The sequence below is a fragment of the Talpa occidentalis genome, unplaced genomic scaffold (assembly GCF_014898055.3).
Source record: "Talpa occidentalis isolate TD23 unplaced genomic scaffold, MPIMG_talOcc4v2.1 talOcc4.5, whole genome shotgun sequence".
NCBI classification, from domain to species: Eukaryota; Metazoa; Chordata; class Mammalia; order Eulipotyphla; family Talpidae; genus Talpa; species Talpa occidentalis.
The window spans coordinates 74,055,256-74,076,668 of record NW_023604861.1 but is presented as its reverse complement, the minus strand read 5'-3'; the positions used below and the strand labels follow the sequence as shown (position 1 = coordinate 74,076,668).

Below are 21,413 nucleotides of genomic sequence, written 5' to 3'. Positions count from 1 at the left end.
CATAGGTCAGTGATTGTCAAAGTGTGATCCATGGACCTCTGTGGAATTCTGAGATACATATAGGAGGTAAAAATTATTTTATAAAAATATTAAGATGCTATTTGCTTGTGCTGCTCTTTCGAGGCTGCTTGACAGGTGATGATGACATGGGAATGGTATGTGTGATATGGTAGATATTGGTAACTGCAACCCACAGTGCCACATAAATGAAAATTCTTGGGGGTCTTCAATAATTTTTAAGAGTATAAGGGGGTCCTAAGACCAACTAGTTTGAAAACCACTGTAATGGATAAAGAGTGGGGTGGTGGTGGGAGGTAGTTATTATGAGATCCGTGCAAAGAAATCGGTGCTATTCCAACGAGTATGCCTGTGGACACAGGGGTGGGAGCTGGTCACGTTCCCCAGGCCCTTGGGGAACCTGATCCCTAGGCATCTCCCTTGTAGTGGGACTATGAGCTGATGCCCAGCCTTAAGGGGCATTGTTCACTAGTGCCACTCACCACAAGTTTTTTCCTCTTTTTTTTGAACCCCAGGAAGACGCTTCCGAGGGTTTCACCTCTTATGCCTACTCTTACAAATATGAAACTCACATTAGGAGCCTACAAGTTCAGAGTTGGGACCATTTGTGACAGCTGTTATGAGAAGCAGGACACCCCAAGGCCTTGGTGTCCAGCCTCAGCCTATTCCTGTTGGTGTCGAGGGCATTGCATTGTCTGACTTGGTGTATCCTGGCAGAATCTCCAGAGGCAAAGGGCAAAGAGCTCAGGAAGCCAGATCACTCCCCAAATGAGTCACCGAGGCTCTTTGTGACATGGTGATGTCTCCTGGGCCACTCAGCAAATTGTTCCCCTCATGGAGCCTCCTCAGCTCGACAGTCTGTCAGTGCATTTGCTGGGAACCTGCTAGCCATGTGAATCGGTAGGCAATCCAGGCATTGAAGTAGCAGTTCCCAGGAGCTGAGGGCTAACTTACCTATCTATCAAATCCTGTCTCTCTGCTGACATCTGGAGAAACTAGGTGACACCCACACACCTGAGGCCTCGGCAGCAGCCCAATTAAAGGTTGTAGTTTTTCTTTAGTCACTTGCTAACCTTGAAGCTTGAGAGTGTGAATATTGGGCTTTGCTTCAGATCAAACCTCATGGATATTTCAAGGTCTAAGCATTTGGAAATTAACACAGGTGGAAGTTTTATTGGGTCACCTTTGGTATTGCTTGAGGTTGGTCCCTGGGCAGTGCCTGATCAGTGAGTCTCACTTATTTTCAAGGTGGAAGCAACCTGTCCAGAAAAACCCTGAACTTGCCACTGGATAAAGGTTTAAATGGGCTTTCTGCCAGAGAATTGCATTTGATAGTTGCGTGGGTGCAGCCCATGGCAGGAATCCACACAGCTCACAGGAGATCTGTGGGGCCCTGGGGTGTTGCAATGTCACTCTGTCTGGGTAAGTGACAGCCAGGATGTGGGATTTGGTGATTATTTTTGGTTTGGTTTGTTTCTAGCTCAGAAGAAAGACTATATATAACATTGAGAGAGGCATAACTTCTAGAATGTCAAGGTTGGTGCTAATAGTGAATGATATAGTAATATATGTTACACGGAACCACAAGCTTGCAAGAGCAATCCTCGCACACTAGATGAAAGGATAAATCTTCTGTTGTGTAATGGGAAAAGAAAGCTGGCAATGTAAATGCAGTCTTAATATTTTTTTCCAGCATTGCATGTGTAATTAGGCATTCAGTGACTTCCTCATCTAAGGAAATTTGACTTTAATGGGAGCTATGTGGCTAACTAGAGAAGAAGTCTTTTAAAAATGCAGGGGTGAGGGTGGGAAGGTATTAACTGTTAAGATGGATTATTTCCTTGGCCTTGAAACAAACAAAACAACCTGTTCTATTCCTCCCTCCTGCCCCCCTCCCCCAACCCCTTTCCAATCTGCAAGCATATAGACTATGTGGCTAGATATTAGACTCACATTCCAAGTATTTGAAATGAAGCAGGACCAGAATGGGTCAGATAACCTTCTAATCATATGTCATGTTTTAATCATTTAAGGTCCTCCTTCAAAAGGGTTTCTGCTTAATAAATGCAACTTCATTGGTGTCTGGAAATGGCACAGTTTAGTCAAAACCTTAGAAAATAAAGGTGTAATCTGGGGTCAATCCAAAATTTACCATTAGGAGAGAAAGTTTCAAGCAGAGTTTAACCAAAGCTGAAACAATAGAGGCACACCCTGTCTACTCCCCTCACCCCCGCCTCCAACCTCAGCACTTTCCAGACAATTATTGGGGCACAATAGGATGGTAGTGTCCTGACCAGGATGAGCACTAGATCTGACAGCACTAAAAGTGTTTGCTGGGTGCCAAGGAGGAAAGGGTTAAGAAATAAAAGCAGAAACTGAGTTTGAAGATTGGAGACTGTGGACAGTCCTCAAAGGTGACCATCACTCCCCAAGCACCAAGTGCTCTGTGGCTCATTGTCGGGGCAGGACAGCGCCACAGGGCAGGTTTTCTATGATCCCAGCAGATGGGTTAAGGGAGGAGTTAGAGTCCTAGAGCCCTCAGTGGCTTTTCAGGCTTTTATTGGGATTTACCGGGTACATGGCAAGTAGGGGTGCTGGGTGGCCGGGAGGTTGGCAGGCCTTCCAGCCCACAGCAGGTCTTCATTCTGGGCTCTCCGGCCTTCTCTCACATTCTCTCTGCTCTTCTCATGGCTCTGCTTCTCTCTCGGCTTCTCTGCTCTGCTGGTGTCCCTGTGACGCCGCCCTTAAAAGCCCAGTCTTAGCCCAGGTGAATCCCATCTACATATGCCCACACCCTACTCCAGGTGCCCGCCATCAGGCATGCATTCAGGACCGCAGGGTTCCGTCATCCATCCTAATGGCAGGAGGGCAGAAAAGCCTGATACTTTTTTTATCTTACCCTACACTCATCCTGGGGGCTCATTCCCAAGGGCATACTCTGATAGCAGCACAGAGCTCCCCTCATATCTTCAGATTAAATGCCACGGCCCCTACGTGGCCTCAAGACACAGGCCTTTACAATTAACCTGTTAAGGAAGGGAATTCTTTCTAATCAGTAGTAGTTAAATGTTTTAGAAGAAAATATAACCACTGTTCGTTCCTCTCCTGGCATTTTATAGAAAATATTTTGAATTGTCAAAAGGGGGCATCCTTGCTTTTCTAGACAAAAGAAATAATCCGACTTTGCTTTTTGAGAGACGTCTTGGTGGGAATCGCAGGAGGCTGCAGAGCTGGTGGGGATTCTAAACAGAACAGGTGTGCTTTTGAGGCTACCCCGGGGTGCAGACCTGGTGTGTTACCACCTCGCTCTATGAGGGTGGTCATGGGCCAGCAGCACCCAAGTCACTGTGACAAGCCTGGATCGCAGGCCCTGCCCCAGACCGGCTGGATCAGAAGCTGCGTTTCAGCAAGTCCTAATGGTCAGTGAGTGCCTTCAAGGCTGGGAAGTCCTGCGTCTTAGCTGTATTTCTCATGCTGCCCAGGAATTAGAATCACCTGGGGTGCTTGTTAAAAACAGATTCCTGGGCTTCCAATCCTGACATTCTGATCCAGAATTTCCAGTAGAGAAGCCCAGTAACCTTTATATTCAACAAATTTCCCGGGTGACACTAGCCATGACTGAAGCGTGAGGAACACTACAAGATACTTAATATTTTTGAAAGTACATAGTGATCTTTTAAAAAACTGCTTTCTCCAGAACACATCTTCCTTCTGAAAAGGCTCAGTCTCCCCTTTCCTTTCCACTCGTACTCTTGAAAATAGTGAGCTACAGAAGGGCAGGTGGGGATCGGAGAAGTGTCAGGAAAGGGCTGCCTGTCCCAGGGTAGCCCCAGAGGCTGGAGGAAGGAGCTGTGGGCGCGCCCTGACGCTGCAGGAACCGGGGTGCTGCCAGCAGAGGGCAGCAAAGCACGCCCTGCGGAGGGGACCGGCTTCGAGCGCCCGGCGGCCGGACGCGCGGGGGGAGGTGCCCCTCTGCAGCTCGCTGCGGCCACCTCCTGGAGCGCTGGATGGGCCACAGGTCTGGGCGAGCAGACGTGTGTTGGTCAAGTCAGTGGGGTCGCAGTAGACTCCGGCCGGATCTGACAGGTACAAGCAGAGTCTGAACCAGCACTGTCAATAGAAACAGAATGTGAGCCACACAGAGTATTTAAACTCTTCTAGAAGCCGCGCTTAAAAAATTTGAAAAGAGGGCCTCCCCGGTGGCGCAGCGGTAGAGCGCTGGGTTGCGAAGCTGCCCGCGGCCTCTGCGGCGCCGGTTCAATCCCCGGCTGCTCCCTGGCCACCGGAGGAGGGTCCCACATGGAGCGCAGACCTCTCCTGCCGCCTGCTGCTCCCCTCAGCAGTGTAAAAAATTTGAAAAGAAACGGGTGATATTAATTTTGACAGTAGATCTATTTTGCCAGATATAGCTAATGTCTGATCATTTTAACATGTCATCAATATGCTATATTGTATCAATGAGATCATTTGCAGTCTTTTTCTGTACTGACTTTTTGAAACCCGAGTGTGTTTTGTGGCTGTGATTCTGTCGGCCATGTCTCAAGTACTCAGTGGCCACACGTGGCAGTGGCTGCTGGACTGGATGGTGCAGCTCTGGGTGGTTGAAGAGCTGAGGGAGAATGAAGAAGCTGGAGGATTAGGATCTGTAATGGGGCAGGATTAGAACCCAGCCAAGGGACAGATTCCGGTATTTTGCATGTGAGGGGCCACATTTCAGCTCATTATTGAACACCTCCTGTATGCCAGGACTGGTTTGGAGGCTGGAGATAGGGAAACCCTCCAACACGATCCTTGACACTGAGGACCTGGGTGCTGACTAGTGGGGAGTCCACCAGGAAACAATCTCTCTGGTCTGAGTGGTGCTCAATAAGGCAGGTTTAGAAGCAGGTTGGGGTGAATCCAGAGACAAATCCTGTGACACCCTGGGGAGCAACACAGAATGACAATTAAGTCAGAGTTGGTTTTGTTTTGATTTTCCTCCTCATAATCATTTCCAGGTTTTCTCAGAAGTTGTTTGAAACACATATTTGTTTGGTCTGGAGAAAGAAAATCTGGCTGAGGTGAAAATCCCTGAGCTAGCTCTCAGGCTCCCTGAAAAAGGAAGCAAGTGTACCATCCGCTGGCTGCCACGCAGGAGCCCATCCAGGCGCTTCCTCCCCCCAACCTTATACCAAAGGTTGGACCCACCACATTCAAGGTCTCTTATTCCCCCAGCAGTGTCATTCTAGGTTAATGCTATTTTGGGAGTGTGCTTCTTCATTTCAGTGTGAATTTCCTCATCTTTCTGCACAAATTGAGTGAAATCCTTAGTGCATTTTTTTTCTTAGATGGATGGAAGCTAAAAGAGAATGGAAGGCCTCCAGCTGTTTGAGGCTCTGTCCTCAACGACAATCAAAATTCTCCATCTTTTCTTGTTCTTGGCACTTTCTGATTGAAATAAGATTCCAGCATTTATCTGCACCTGCAATTTTGACAAGAAAGGAAAATTTAAAAGACAAGTGAAAGAATTCTCTGAGGGAAGTCAATGAGTCGACAGTAGTCAGACGCCTGTGAATCTCTTTTTGCATTCCTCCGTCAATTAAGCTACAGTCACATATTGGAGAGCAGAACTTAAGTCTGTGAGTAGAAATGCAAAAATGTGCGTCGATCGGTAGCAGGAACCTTCCTTTGGAGCGAACACTACTTGGAGAGCAGCTGATGATCCATTTGGCATTGAAATGGAGGAGATTTTGAGTCAAAGAGGCCACTTTAAATTATAGATTTGAGTTTAGCTGAAGGTCAAACTTACCTTGCATGAATAAAATCTTCAGATTTTGGACTATACTCAGAAAATGCAGGCTATGAGCACATGAGCATTTCCTACAGGGAATAAGAGCTGTTTAATATTACTGCCCTCTGCATAATTATTGCTCATATGAGCAAAGCAGATACCAAGAGAGAAGGCAGAATTACAATCTGGTGCCCGTTTTGATTCTCAATAGCTACAACTATGAGTTTAGACAGGAAGTCGCCCAGAGGCCTGAGAGGAAGAGTGAGAGAAGTTGGTAGTGGTTGGTAATTTTGAAAGATTATTTACCTAATCCCATATGACATAATTAATCTCCTATCTCCAGAAATTTGGGAGCCTTCTGTGGGATCATAATGATGATGTAGCTATCAGAATGGGTAAGTCACCTACCTTAAGACTTCCTGGCAGCCAAGTTGAAGAGGGAAGTGTAGTGAGTTACAAATGCATCACTTGGGATGGAGAAATGTGTTCACCTCTCAAAAGAAACTGGGACATTCATAAGGAAGTGGTTTAAACATTAAAATTAGTTGATTCATGGTTGTAATATTCTTTTCAAGCTACTGGTTCACATTACAGGTTAGTGATTAGGATTTAGGAAAGTGAAAATGCACTTCAGAGGTTTGCAAACTTGTTAATATGAATTAACTTCTTTCCCCAACTCCTTGCTCCAATGCTAATTTAAAGACTGTTTTTCCCCCCTTGGTTTGCTGTGTTAATTGGATTACAGGTATAATCCCCCCCCCAAAAAAAAAGTAATCTCTGAGGTTATGGTTTGTACATTCTGCTGCATTTTGTGGGATTATCTCTCAAAGGCAACAGATTAGAAGCACTGGTTGGTGCAAATAAACTGAAGTTAGTGCTGTAATCCCTTCCAGTTAAGATCGGCCTGGGAGACTTTGGGGCCATAATGAGGGAAAGAATGCTAGATTAGCAGTTTGAACACCTGCGTCCTAATCTCAGCATTGTGACTAGTCATGTCAAGCCATTTTATGACAAGTCATTTTACTTCCCCAGGACTCAGTTTTCTATGTAAAATGATGAGCTAGAACTACATCAACATTTCTCAAAACTTGGTCCAAAGAAAACTGGTGCTTCAAAATGTAGATATCCTACGCATGAAGAATTGGAGTCAAGTAGAGTTGGGGAAACCTCATCTCCCTTTTGCCCACCACAATGTCCACTTAGCAAATAATAGGACTCTGAAGAATTCGTTAGTAAAGAAACTCACTTACGTATGTATTTGTGTGTAAAAACATGTATCTTATATATTATAAATGCATTTTTATTTTATTTTAACTAAAGAGTTTTTGGTGGTCCAGAGGTTTTACTTATTTCTAGCCCTATCATGCCCTGAGTTCACAGGGGATGGGTTCTGGTAGCTCAGGCCTTTCACAAAGTGGTTTCCCTGGGTGGAGAGGCTGGCATCTCAGTTGACCTTTCTTTTTGGCATCCTTCTATCTCACCTCATTTTCCTTCACATGTTATAGGAAGTTATCTCACCTCTTCAAGTGCTTAATATGTTCAACATAAACATTAATTCTCTTGGCAAGAATCTCGCCCTTTTCTTGTTTGTTTACAACCAACTGCATGCTGGGTAACAATGTAGGCTCTTCTGGTTTTGCCAGGGGGACACTTGCCCATCCCTTTGATGTCTCCAGTATCACTTTTCATGTAGATTCACATGTATATGGCCAAACCAAAAGCTCCAGGTTTCCTAAAAGGCCTGGAGAAAACAAAGGGGGTGGCTCTCTCTTTCCCCTTGTGTTGGATTCTTGGCTGAATTGCTGGTAGATGGGAATTCCAGCTGAAAAGAACTTTCAGGGCACAGAGGGACATTTTCCCACCCCATCAGGGTTCCTATAAAGCCGAATGGATGAACAAATCAACATCAGACAGATTAGTATGAGAAAAAGCCAAAATTTAATAATATTTATGTGGAGAATTTAAATCGTTGTAATTTCTAAAGGATAATGGAATAGACCAGAAATATTTATCCTGCATTTAGGGATCTGGGATGTCAGGAAGGGAGGGACTTTACATGACAGACAAGAAGGGGTCACCTCATCCTTACTCTGAGAGTAAAGGTGAGGTTTTGAATAGAGAGGATGTGTTCACTGATAAACCTACAACTGAATGAGACCCCGCAAAGGGTATTCTTTTTAGGTCATGAAAGGTAAAGCAGTCATTGGTTCTTTCATTAGGAAAAGGGCAGAGTCTTAGGACTTGAGGATCTCTTCTTCAATTAGGGAAGCACAAAGGACTTAGGCAAGGACAGATGCTTCTCTTCAGCCTTAAGGGAAATCCATTGCTCATAGCTCAAAATACTCTGGTGCCTGAGCAGGGCATCTTGAGGAGACCAGTTCTGAGAATCTTGGGGGGTTCAATTTGGATACCTTCAGAACTATATATATATAGTTTTCTATATATATATATGTTTATATATATATAACTATATAAATATATATATATATATATATATATATATATATATAAGTTTTCTTTAGGGAAAAAAGTGTTCCAAGACCAAAATAAGTTTGAAAATACCTGCATTTAAAAACATATGTTTTTCCCTAAAGAAAACTTATTAGTTTCTGGAATATGGTTGGTTAATGTTAAACCAGACCAGGGGCGCTCAAACCTTTTGTTCTCAGAACTCTTAAAAATTATTAAACACTCCAAAGAGCTTTTTATTTATATTAGTTATCATATTAGATGTTACAAAGGATACATTTAAAATGTAAAACAACATAAACATGTAAAAATGTTTATGTATTCAGTGAAAATAATTGCATGTTAATCTAAATAACTTTTTTTTTTTTAAAAAGTAACTATTTTCAAAACCAAAAAATATTGAGAAGAGTAGTCTTGTGTTTACATATTGGATATGCTAGATGCCTGGTAGAAGGCATCCGGATTCTTATGTCTACTTCTGCACTCAATGTGTTGTTTTGCTGCAGTATATGAGGAAAATCCAACTTTATAGAGATATATAATTGAAAAAGAGGAGGATCCTGATAATGTGAATGGGAAGTGATATTAATGAAATTTTCACTGTCCCATTAAAATCCCACACTCCATTTCCAGTAATCCCAAGTGCACATTTGAAGATGGTGATTGCCTCCTCTAGATTTTTATTCTTCCCATCAGCTCTTCCCTCTTCTGTCCATAAAACCATAGCTATGTAGGGGTGACCTTGAGATATCCTGTAACAAGACATCATTGATGATAAGAAATACAATTGCTTTAATTTTAACTTCTTATGGAGGTAAAATATGTGTATATTGTTTACATAATTATTTCAACTTCTGAAATACTAAAGTGGAAAAAAATCTTGAGTTTTAAAACCAAGAAAATACAGTGCAAGGGGAAGGAGACTGAATCCTTTAATATTTTAATCAGTGCCATTAACACATTAAAAAAAGAATATATATCTAATAAGTAACTTGTATATAGGACACATAAAGACCTTTTACAATCCAATAATAAAAAGACAACCTAATTAATAATAATCTAAGTAGAAGGCTCTCCAAAGAAAATATACTAATGGCTAATGAGCACGTGAGAAAATGCTCAGCAGTGGGGAAATGCAAGTCAAAACCATGAGTTACTACTTCACATTCAGCAGGATGGCTATATTCAGAAAGTCAGATAATAACAAGTGTTGCCAAGGATGTGGAAAAATCAGAACTCTCAAACATGCTTGTGGGAATGTAAAGTGGTGCAGCTTCTTCGGAAAACAGACTAGTAGTTCCTGAAGAAGTTAAATGTAAAGTTACCATTTGACCCAGCTCTGCTTCTGTCTCACTAAACAAACTTCAGATTAGTAGTTCAGTATGACACAGAAAAAGAGTAGAACTTGGGTTGAGTGACTGAAACTTTCTAGCTCCGAGGAAAGAGATAACCCATGTGAAAGGAATCAACAGCTTCTCCAATTTATATTTCAGTGTCTTGTGTGTTTAGTTAGCTGGAGTTTACCGTGGAAAGTCTGATCATCTCTTGATTTGTTGATCAAGTCCATTTTCAAATGCTGCAAGGTTGAGACTCTGATGCTGGACAGTGATATATTTGTCAAGACCATTCAAGCCAGGAGGTCTCTTGAGGGCCCAGTGGCCGACTTTCCCAGGATGACACCCATGACCTTTCTGCTCACACATCTTTCTAACTATAACCAATGTGGCATCATGATACATGGGCTGACATTGATCTTCAGTAGCCTGGGCAAGAATCCTGCCAGTTCTGTGGACCAACAAGCTAGTTTCTAAGTGAGACCCTTAATTGCTATTGACTATTCTGACATTGTGAGAGTGGACCCGTGGTCATTTGTTTGGCTGCTTTGACTTGGGAGGGTGAAAAATGCACTCAGAAATGGAATGGTGTTTGACCCTGCTGGGAGACTCAATGGCCTAGAACTTGTTACTAAGGCAATTTTGTGCATGACTCTTCTGCTCTCTGCCCTAGCTTTTTTTTTTCTTGTGGAACAGTAGGCATAGGAAGGCACACTCACCATGCTAGAGATGGAGAGAGGGAAATGGGTAGACTAAACAGGAAGTGGGCTGGCGTAGGTGAGCAAGGATGATGAAGGGCACATTTTGAGGTCATACTATCTCCTTGGGGGGTATTTTCATTTGGTCCACAAATGCTTACTTAGTTCTTGTAATAGATAGCAAAGAAGACAAGCTAGTCACTTTCCTTAAGGAGTTTTTATTCTGAATTATGGGTGAGGTGACTATATCCACTAATCTGCTAAGGGGGACACCTAATTGGTCACATTATTGGGTACATGGTCATTAGTGCTAAATATCTGCCTGGGTGCTACCAGAAGGTCCAGAAGGCATGGGTCTGGGGAAGGTGGGAGAACACAGATAATGATCAAATCCACATTTCAGCCTGAGAAGAAGCTCCCAGAACAAGCTTAAGCTGTGAACTGGGAGGGTGAGTTTGCACACGCAGTCATATAGACATGGCATCTGGCTGAGCTTTTTGTTTCCTTTGCTAACTCCCATCTCAAAGTACTCCAAAGGCTGTCATGTTTTAGGAATCCTGTAGTGATCACCCTGTTTGCCAGTGTGCACCACAGGTGCCATGTTGAGGAAAAATCAAGTCTTGATTTTGGAGGAAAATAAGGACCTGGGGCAGTGACTGTAGGCTTGTCGGGGCTAAAAGAAAAGAATTAGAGGGAAAGTAAAAGAGGAGAAAATTTGGAGACAGAAGGTAAGAGGGAAAGGAGAAGTCCAGAGAGAGGAGAACCTGGTCAGATGTCCAACAACCAGGGGCGGAGGCGGCCTTGCAGGTGCGTCTTCTTCGCCAGCAGAAGGCCTTGCACATGATGGATGGGGTCTGCACGGCATTCTTCTATTTCCATTTCACCAGACTCTGTTGTTGTTTACACTTTAAAATATTATGAGGTACAGCAGAGAGAGAGGAATGGTATGAAATGCAGCAGAAGTTTGACAGTAACAAATATAACTAGGTGGCAAAATGAAAACAAGAAGATAAGAATAGATTAGGATATTAAGAAAAACAAGGTATTTCTTTCAAAAAAAAAAAGAAAAAGAGAAACTAAAGTCAGGAGAGGAATTTAAAGAAGATGAATTTTACTAAGTGCTGGGAATTGGAAGCTGGCACAGGAAAACAATTACTATTCATAGGGGAAAGATCTAGGTTTTGGGGGACAGGAACTTAATGGTTAGGGAAGGGGGCTCTTTAGGAGAAAGACTACCAAAGTTAGAACAGGGCTTAGTGGAGGCCTCTAGTATAAGCCCTGAAGCTTAAACTTCAATAGTTAAACTGTAAATCCTCCTGGCATTATACGGTAGGGACTTGCTGATGTCCCCTGAAGCACTCCAGCCCACATTCCAGACAGCCTGCAGCACAGTCTGTAGAAGGGCCCTGTGGCCAACATTCACCAGCAAAACAGCTGGGGCAGTGGACTGGCTAGCCCTTCTCTGTAAAGGTATATGCAGTGAGGAGTATAACTTCCCCCTCAATTAAATGGGATAAAAAAAATAGAGCTTTTTAAAAAATTAAGATGACTAGCATAAGATAACTAATATTATTGACAACTCTATTTCAGTGGGTGATGCACAGTGAAAAACTATGAATGCTAGTATTTAATTAGTGGCCCTTAATTTTATGGCTACTTCTTTGAGCAAGTAGCTTACCTCTCTGATACTTCCTCACTTATAGAAGAGTAGCGGTGCTTACCTCGTGGAGACATTGTGAGGGAGGGTTACAGGAAATAATGCACATAAAGTACATAGCCTGGTATGTGGACAGCAGTCAGTCTCAAAGTGCTTATCTGCAGCTTGGAGAATGAGGAACAATTGCATCTTTTTTATCCCCTGTGCGAGGCATTGGACCTGCTGTTTAGGAGACCGCTGAATTGAGCCAAAACATACCTTGGATTAATCTGGGTGATCGGTTTAAATATTTATTTTTAATTATTTATGCATACTTACTGGGGTACAGGCCAGAGGTATGGGTGTGTGTGGGAGAGGATTCACCAGAGACAGAGTGGAGAGCAGAGCAGGCAGATTTACTGAAATACACTGCTGAGGGAAGCAGAGCGTGAGATAGGAGAGGTCTACTGTGCCATATGTGAGTTAACTCCCTGGTTGGAAATCGAACTCAGGCCTCAGTAGTGATGGCATGATAGCACTGAGACTTAATGGGGTGATCAGTTTAAATGACTGAGAAACATTATAAAATGCTTCTCCCCTAATGAAAATAGCTATTTTCTTGATGATAAGAAGAAAGCAGGGTAAAATGCAAGAACACAAGAATAAAGTGAAACTATGAAGAGCTGGGGTGACCATGTAAGCAAGAACAGTGTTGGGAAGGAACAGGAGAGCTCTTATAATTAGACTGTCCCAGGAAATGTGTTGATCCAACTTATAAGCTCTGTTCCCTCCAAATGGCTGTTAGCATTTTTGTTATGTAGCCTTCAAGTTGTTTTCTTATATTTATGCTGTAAATACTATTTTCTAACCTGCTTTTCTTTTATTTAACAATGTCATGACATATTTTCTTGTCAATAAATATAGATCATGATCATTACTTTTAATGGCTGTGTACTACTCCACTCGATGTACCATAATTTATTTAACTCATTCTGTGTTGGTGCATATTTAGATTATCTCCATTTTTTGAGAATTATAAAATATTTATAAGGAAATTTCAAGTTGCTTATTATCACTATGTGGTTTGGAAATTGGCAGGGACAATATCCTGGAGGCCAATTATTTTCTCTAAGGTGCTTTGCCCTCGATAGCAGCAGTTTCTGTTGTCTCCAGGGGCATAGTTACCATCTTGTGAACTGGCTAGCCATTCTCATTATGGGTATATGCAGTGAGAAATAGTGTATCCTCCCCCTTATTAAATGGGATTAAAAAAATAGAGCCTTTTTATTAAAACAATAAACTAAGCATAAACTAATATTATTGACAATTGTATCTAAATGAATGACACATTTTAGTCAAAGAAGTAAAGAGCTGTTAATACTGTTATTTAATTAGTGGCTATTCTGTTGCTGCTTTAGTAAAATGTTTCATTCATTCATTTATACATTCATTCATTCAAAATTTACAAATGGCTTGCTTGTGTTGGCCTTAGAGAACTTTTCTGTAATCTAAATCAAACATAGTAAGGCCTCATTTATGCAGATTCCGTTGGTTCATTAAGGAACTTTTAATGTATTTGTTTGTGGCGTGTGTGATATTATTCATGCAAATACTTCACTTCAATTGAGAATAACTGATTCTGTTTCTCTGCATGGAATTCCAAGGCATGCTAGCCCCTGACTATTCTCAAGGGACGTAGCCTAGAGAACTTTGCAGTCTCCACATTTGGGAACTCTGTGATAGCACTTCTTGGGGAATGTTGTGGAGATGAAGACAAGAAGAGGAAACAAAGTGTGCTGAGATGCAGATGGTGGGCTGTCGACAGAAAACCTAGCAGTCACACTGGTTTGGGATGCTGAGAATTTCTGAGTGGATTAACTGTTTAACAGTTGTTTCAAAGCAGGAATAAAGAGCCAAGTCTTGAGAGTACATGGGTAAAAGATGGAGAGATGTTTGAAAAGTATCTGGAGGAAAAAGGATAAAGACAATAGAGATAAACAGAAACAGGCCTACATTATACCCTGCCCTCAAATTAGTGTGATATGAAGAAGCCTCCGAGTGAGGGCCTCTGTTTTCTAGTGCTCTGTAACAAATTACCACCACTTTTGTGGCTTCCACTAACACCCATTTATTATTTCTGTATGGTGTCTGTAGGTTAGAACTGAGTGGGACCTCAGGCACTGAATAACACTAAATAACAGGGGTCTCCACTCAGGGTCTCTCTCAAAGCAGAAATCAAGGAGTTGTCAGGGCCATGTTCTCATTTGGAGCTCAGGGATCCCTTCCACATTCATTTGTGTTGGTGGCTGAATGCTGCTCCTCACGCTGGTCAGACTGGGACCCATTTTCTTGCTGGCTCTTTGCAGGGTTGCTCTGAGCTCCTAAGACCTCTCAGGCCTGTAACAGTGTGGCCACTTACGTTCTGTTTGCTCAGAGGGAGACTGTCTTTTGCTACCTCTAGTCACTTATTTTTAAGCTCAGCTGAGTAGATCAGGCCTTTCCTAGATAACATCCCCTTTTGACAATTTCAAAGTCAAAGTCAAAACTGATCAGAGATCTTAATTCCTTCTGCAAAATCCCTTGTGCCATATAATGCATCATAGTCACAGGAATGACCTCCTGTCATAGTCACAGGTCCTGCCACACTCAAGGAGAGGGTGTTACACAGACACGTGTAGCAGGGGGCAGAAATCTCGGGGCACATCTTACAGTTCTGCCTACCACAATGTGATAGACCAAAACAACTAAAAAAAGCATTTTTATCATGGGCCTCCGAGTCACTTGGGTTCTTAAACAAGAATGTGGTGAACACAGTGCACACTGATGCAAATGTTCTGGTGATGACAATGACAAGTCTTTGAACAGCAGAAAGAAAATCCCTAGGTGTCTGGGCCAGCCCCTTGGTTGAAGACCCAGGTTGAGGGGGTGGTGAGATGGGGATCTAGGCAGGGCTCAAGGGGGAAAGCTTTCCAATTCTCAGTGAGCTCATTATCTAAGTCTTCCAGTTTAGCCCTGAGGTCCCACTCAGTTAAAGGTCACTGGCTAAGCCTTGTGTTCCTAAGAGGAGGTCTTCAGGGATTGGGGTCCAACAGAGGATGGTCAAGATGGTGTGTATTACTGGGATTTGTAGGTATGAGTGTGTGGGACTGGGTGCGATGGGGAGATCTCGAAAATTTCAATTTTATCTTCAATACCCAAGACAGGGGTGTCCACTTTAACTTCCACACCCACTCTTAAGATGTTGTATATGGAGGGCCTCCCTGGTGGCGTAGCAGATTGAGCACAGTGCTGTGAAGCTGTCCGCAGCCTCTGCAGCACGGGTTTGATTCCCAGCCGGCCAGGGAGATTCCCGCATGGCGCTGCAGACCTCTCCTGTCTCACCCGCTGCTCCCCTCAGCAGTGTTTTCGGTCCGTCTGCCTATTCTGCTCCCCAATCTGTCTCTAGTGAATTCTCTCACCCTCCCACTTCTCTGGCCCATACCCTAGCTCTTGTATAAATAAAATAAATATATAAAAAAAAGATGTTGTGTATGGAAAGGTAACTGAGAGGGAAGACATCTCTACCCTAGAATTGTTCCCCTTTAACCACCAGACATTCTTGTGGATAGCTCAATGAAGTACCCCTGTGGAAGAGTTAGGAGTATTGGTTGCCATCTTCGAGAGAACAAATTTCAAGCAGCTAAGTGCTCCAGCACCACGAACTTCAACTTTCCTTCTATGGTTAAGATGAAGGGGGAGGGGAAGTAGGAGGAGATCAGGACCCTCTTTATTTCTGAAGAGATGCCTTGCCCAACCAAATTTGAACAGGGAGAGAGTAGAGAGTGGAGCAGGATCTTTCCAACTGGAAGAACCAGGTTAGAGGAATCCAGATACAGAGACTGGCTTCACTCAAGCACGTTGGTGGTCATGGCTTCGGAAATGTCTGTGCCTGGTGACCACAGTCCTGGGCTATGGGTTGAACAGGTTAAACTCATGTTCGCAAAGCTGATGGACAACACCCATTTGCAACTACTGAATACAGTTAACAGTATTGAATACTGTTAAGTACCGAATACTATTAACAGTATTCAGTGGTTGTATCAAAAAGCAGTAAATTTCATAAACACCAGAGTCTGCAGGAACTTAAACCACCTACATTTGGGAACTTAAAAATGGGTGGGCAGTGGAGATGCCTGCTGGGGTATAGCCTGGGAGGTGTGGATACCCTGATGCTGGGCAAGTGGCGAGACTTACTCATTCGTAATACAGAACATGCTCCTTGCAATGCTCAAAGCCTAGGGCACTGCCTCAGTAGAGTGGCAGCAAGCACAGCTCCTGTCGGTCAAAGCCACTGACGAAGACCGCTATGTTTGAGGGGCCATTGAGGGGCAGTTCTTGCTCTGCATGGAGGCCTGGGGTGGAAAATTAGAAGTTAGAAAGGATCTCTGGCTTCCAATGTCCTACTACTTGCCAGGAGCTCTTCTGAGTGGTGTATGTAGGTATCCCTTCTATATAGATGGGGAAGCAAAGACATGGAAAAGTCAGTTGTTGGAGGTCATATAAGAGGTAGGACTGGGTTTTGAACCAAGTCAGCATAGGGTCAGCTTCCTGTGCTCTGGTATCCTGCCATGTGGCCCTGCCTTAGATACACAGAATTTGATACTTTTCCTTCATGGCAAGTTGTACTCAGAAATTGGGAAAAAAAATGTCTAGCTCATAAAGACCAGTAAAGGGGAGGATGGGGTGCCTGGGAGGTGTCCTTTTCTCTCTCCACTGCACACTGCCTGCAAGATTACTGGTGGCGGTGTTACAGAAATGCCACTCTCCACTTCAGGGCTATTGGTACTTGCGGTGCCAGATGGCTGTCCTCGGGGTTCACTGCAGCTGAGCATAAATATAAAACCCGCCATTTCTGAGGGGGCGGGGGGATGATGCCCAGGTGTGTGGTTCTGGAGCAATTTTGACTCAAGTAAATCAGTAGGTCCATATTAGAAGACACGTGTTAATTTATTGCAGCAAGTTTTATGTCTTAGTCAGTCATTAGCAAAATTTCGTACCAGAAATTCTTTCCTCTTTAATCTTGGTGGGATTGGTATTACACATAACTCGGCTATTAAGACAAAACTATCTTGCAGAAAGGGAGGTCGTTAATCTAAGGGGGTTTTGCAGTGTGAAATGCAAATGCTCGGTGACAGGTATGCTGGGAACCCCCAAAGCCTTCTTAATCTGCCATAAAGGGATCTAAGGAAAGATTTGATTGTTTTGTTAACACAAATAAGAAGCCCTTCTGTAGCTCAGCGCTCTCTGCAGTTCCAGTTCCTTTCCCATTTGTTCAGAGAAACTTTCCAGCCCCTGGAGGGTCAGTTCATCAACACGTCCTTTCACTTTGTGTTTCAATGACAGGCCTGGGATTTGGGGTCTACATTCCCAGAAGGTGAGGATAAAGCCAGGATGCTCTCTCGCTCCGCCTTGTCTCCTCTGTGGGCTTCTGTGGCCAGTTCTTTTTTGTGGCTGCCGCCTCCCTCTGGATCAGCATACCCGGATGCTGCTTTCTGGGTTGACGGAGCCATTGCTCAGGCCTGAGGAAAGAGGTGGGTTGGGGAGTGACTCATCTTTTCTCCAAGTCAGGAGATTCTGTCCCAACAGGTCAGATTCTGGTTAGGTTTGCTTTTCTGCCATGAAATAGTTGTGTGTCCTTGTGGGCTAGTCCTCTTGAGTCCTCAGTTTCCCCAGCTGGGACTAACAACTGCTAAGTTCTTCCACCTTTAAATATGACAGTGTAACCTCTGCTGCACAGTGCGCAGGGGCCCTCAGGGCTGAACCTCTCAGTAGCTCACTTGATCTGGTATGTGATGCTTCCCAGGGTTTGTTACCAAGATTTGATAGAGGATGTTAAAAGGGTGGGTTCTGGTAACCTGACTGATTCAAATCCTGGATCTCTGTGATCTTAGACACATTTTATGACCTGTATATACCTTGATTGCTCATCTAATAATAGTAACGCCCGCACAGAGCACTTGTGAGAGTAAAATAAGCTAATATGCATAAACTACTTCATACAATTTTTTTAAAGATTTATTTTTATTTTATTTATGCATACAAGAACTGGGGTACAGTCCAGAGGTATGGGTAGAGGTGTGTGAGAGGATTCACCAGAGATAGTGGGGACCAGAATAGGCAGATCTGCTGAAACACACTGCTGAGGGAAGCAGCGGGCGAGTCAGGAGAGATCTGCTGCACCATGTGGGCTAGCTCCCTGGCTGGGGATTGAACTCATGAACTCATGCTGCAGTGGCTGGTGATAGCTTGGTAGTGCTGAGACTTTAACCCCTACACCACCAAGGAGGTCCCACTTAATACAATTCTTAATATACACTACATGCTAAATGTTAGCTGTATTTTTTGTTTTATTATTGATTGTAACTTGGAAAAACTATGGACTTACATTTTTATTACAAGTGTAACCAACAAACCACTTCCTTCCTTCCCTCCCCCCACAAAGATAAATTAGTCTTTATTTAGAGATTGGTATAGCAAGGTGGCAAACCCTTCTTTTCCCCCACATCCCAAGTTCTTAGGAGAGTGTTGCCCTCACTTGGGGATGAAGGTGAGGACAAGAGCTCCTTTGGGTTCTGCCTGCAAGCCTTTCTGGGGCTGGCCCTGGTCTCTTCCTGGCCTTCCTTTCTGAAGTCCATTGATTCCCCTTCCTCCACCCACCACTGTCTCTCATGTGCCCCAAATGTGCACAGCTTTCTGGCTTGGCTGCCTCTCAAAACCTTTGGAGTACTTCTAGAACCTTCAGTGGTATTGAGCAGCAAGATGTCTTTGTGTCTTTCTTTCGCTCTCACCATTTTCTCTCCCTCCTCCTGGCTCTCCACCTATTCTTCTCACCGGGGAGTCCCTGCTGGTTTCTCTTCCCATCTTTTCCTCCTCATCCCCAAAGAGTCCTCCAAGGATTCATCCACAGTGGTCTCAGCTTAGTGCTTTGCAAAGAAACTTCTGTCCCTCTGCACCTTTCGGGAAAACGATAAGCCCAAAAAGTTTAGGAAAAAAATTCATTATCTTTGATGGGATTTTGTTACCAGCCCTGGCCAGGAGGGACCCAAGTTCCCAGGAAATCTAAATTAATAAATGCCCTACCAAAGGGTGGGTGGGGGAGGGGGTGGGAATCCAGCTACACAGATATGTAATTTCTCTTTGAGCTTTGCAATGAAGGGCAAGAGTCTTAAACAGAAAACCTAAAATGCCATCTAGCTAGGAAAAAGGATTTAAAGCATCCCAGAGAACCCTAGGACTGTTTGGAATCCATTTTGAGCAAAGTGGAAATATTTGGATGAGTGAAACGGCTGTTCTCTTTTAATTGGCATCTGGTTGATCAGGGACTGCTATCTACGATCATGAGAGGGTTGTCAGGAAAATCAGCGTATAGAACATTTCACTAACAAATTCCTAATTTCATCTGTGCCAGCCACAAAACTTATTGTACTCATTTTGGCTTTCGAATGAAAGAGCAACTGGCGGGTACCTTTGGGGTCTCGGAAGAAGATTGAGAGAGGTTTGTTAGTCTATTAGAAAGCAGAGGGAGCGGTTCTTCCCTTCAGCTGTGAACTCTAGAGAAGTCTATTAGAAACTCTCCATGTAGCGCTCGAATCTCCTTCCCCTTTGATTCAATCACCCCGAGTCATTAGGCTGGTTGAACACCACTTTAGACTATGCACTATAAATAATTAAAACATAGAAACATGTGCGGTCACCTGATTCAGCCCCAAGAGGAGGTGGTAATGCAGAGAGGATGCCTGACTTTGTGCTGAGCTTCTTGCTTATGGCCACGATTTTAAAATGGCCTCTCCAGTCCCAGCCCCATTCTCTAAGCAGCAGCCCTGCAATTCAAACTGGCATTGGCTCCCGGCAAACCCCACTGAGAATCCTGAAATCGGAACCCTCTGGGCCATTTCTCCCTCTTGGTGTTATCTGTCAAGATGATCCTGCTAGTCTTCAAGCCACTGAGGGCAGCAGATGATACTCTCCTAAAAAGGGTCATGTATTTATTTTCTAGAGCTACCCTAACAAAATTACCACAAGCTTAGGGCTTCAAACTACAGAAATGCATTCTCTCAAGGTTCTGGAGGCCAGAACTCCAAAATCAAGGTGTCTGCAGGGCTGTGTTCTCTCTGTAGGGGGCTCCTACCCAGCCGCTGCCAGCGTCTGGTGGATCCCGGTGTGCCTGGGCTTGGGCCAGCATGGCTCCAACCTCTGCCTCTGGCCTCACGTGGTCTTCTCCTCTGTCTGTCTGTCTCCTCAGGGTCTTTTCTCTTTTTGAAAACACACCAGCCATTGTATTTAGGGCCCACCCTTTTCCAGTGTGACCTCATCATAATGCCATCTGCAAATGCCCTAGACTGGGACATCCCAGCCCCAGCATAGCCCACATAAGCACTTCTTATCCTACATGCACTTCCAGAACCTTGCCACTCTCCCATGAAGAGGGGCAATCTATGCCTCCTCTCTGACCTGAGGGGGTCCTCCTGATGGCTTCAACCAGCAGTGCAGTGGAAGTGATGCTGTATGACTTCTGAGGCTAAGTCATGAAGACAGGAGTCCCCCCGGCCTTCCTCTCTGTGCTGCTGGTCCCTGAAATACAGCCACCATGCTGTGAGGAAGCCCAGGCACAGGGAAGGGACCATGTGCAGAGATACTGAGGGCCCCACACCTCAGCCCCAGATACCATCTGTGTGAGGGTGCCGTCTGGGAAGAGGGTCAATTGACTCTCAGTCAACCACACACCTGATGCTGCATGCAGTACAGACAGGCCTTCTCTGCTAAGTCCTGCTCAAATTGCATATTTATAAGCAAAATAGATGATTGTTGTTTTAAGCCACTATGTTTTGGAGTGGCTTTTATGCAGCAGTAGAGACCTGGAATGTGAAGCCTAAAACCATTGTAACTCCTCGGGGCCCACTTTCCTACCCCCATACAGTTCTACAGTTTGCCCAGAGGCTCTTCCCTTCTTCCTACCCCTACCTAGCTGGGGACCTATTTCTTTCACTCTGAATTACATCCCTGGCATCTTAACTGGCCTCAAGTCTTTGGTCCCCCTTCCTCCCACCTAAGACATCCCTCTAGTGCATTTTGGTCTTGCCTCTACCCTGCCCACAACTCATCTGACAACTCTATCACTTAGAGCCTTTTTCCACGTTCACTAACTGAGAGACAAGACCTCTTTAATCCAGCCTTAGTTTACTTCTTGCCTCATCTACACTTTGTCCACAAGGATTCTGTGCCTGCAAGAAACCAGACCGTTCATTGTTCTAAACACATCTTGAGCTCACTCTTCTATCTTAGTAACTTAGTTCTACTTTTTCAACATTTGATAATGGGTTTTGAACATCAGTTCATGCCAGACAATGTGCAGAAAACTGGTGAATATGAAACAGTGCTGCTCCCACCTCCACCCCGATCCATCTTCTTTCTGAAATTCTACCTGTTTTCTTTTTTTTTTTTTTTTTTTA

At 44.0% G+C, this 21,413-nt stretch overlaps 2 long non-coding RNA genes across 2 annotated transcripts in view; one reads left to right on the top strand and one right to left on the bottom strand.

Annotated features, from left to right (window-relative positions):
• The first annotated feature begins 843 nt into the window (after positions 1-843).
• LOC129146936 (uncharacterized) overlaps positions 844-21,413 on the top strand; it is a 32,980-nt gene continuing 12,410 nt past the window's right edge. The window contains exons 1-2 of the long non-coding RNA XR_008554321.1: positions 844-1,061; positions 17,308-17,495. This is a non-coding gene — a long non-coding RNA (uncharacterized LOC129146936). The remainder of the gene's footprint in view (positions 1,062-17,307; positions 17,496-21,413) is intronic.
• LOC129146937 (uncharacterized) lies at positions 17,457-20,167 on the bottom strand. The gene is made up of 3 exons (XR_008554322.1): positions 19,659-20,167; positions 18,753-18,917; positions 17,457-17,483 (listed from the first exon to the last, which is right to left on the bottom strand). It is a non-coding gene; the product is annotated as an uncharacterized LOC129146937 (long non-coding RNA).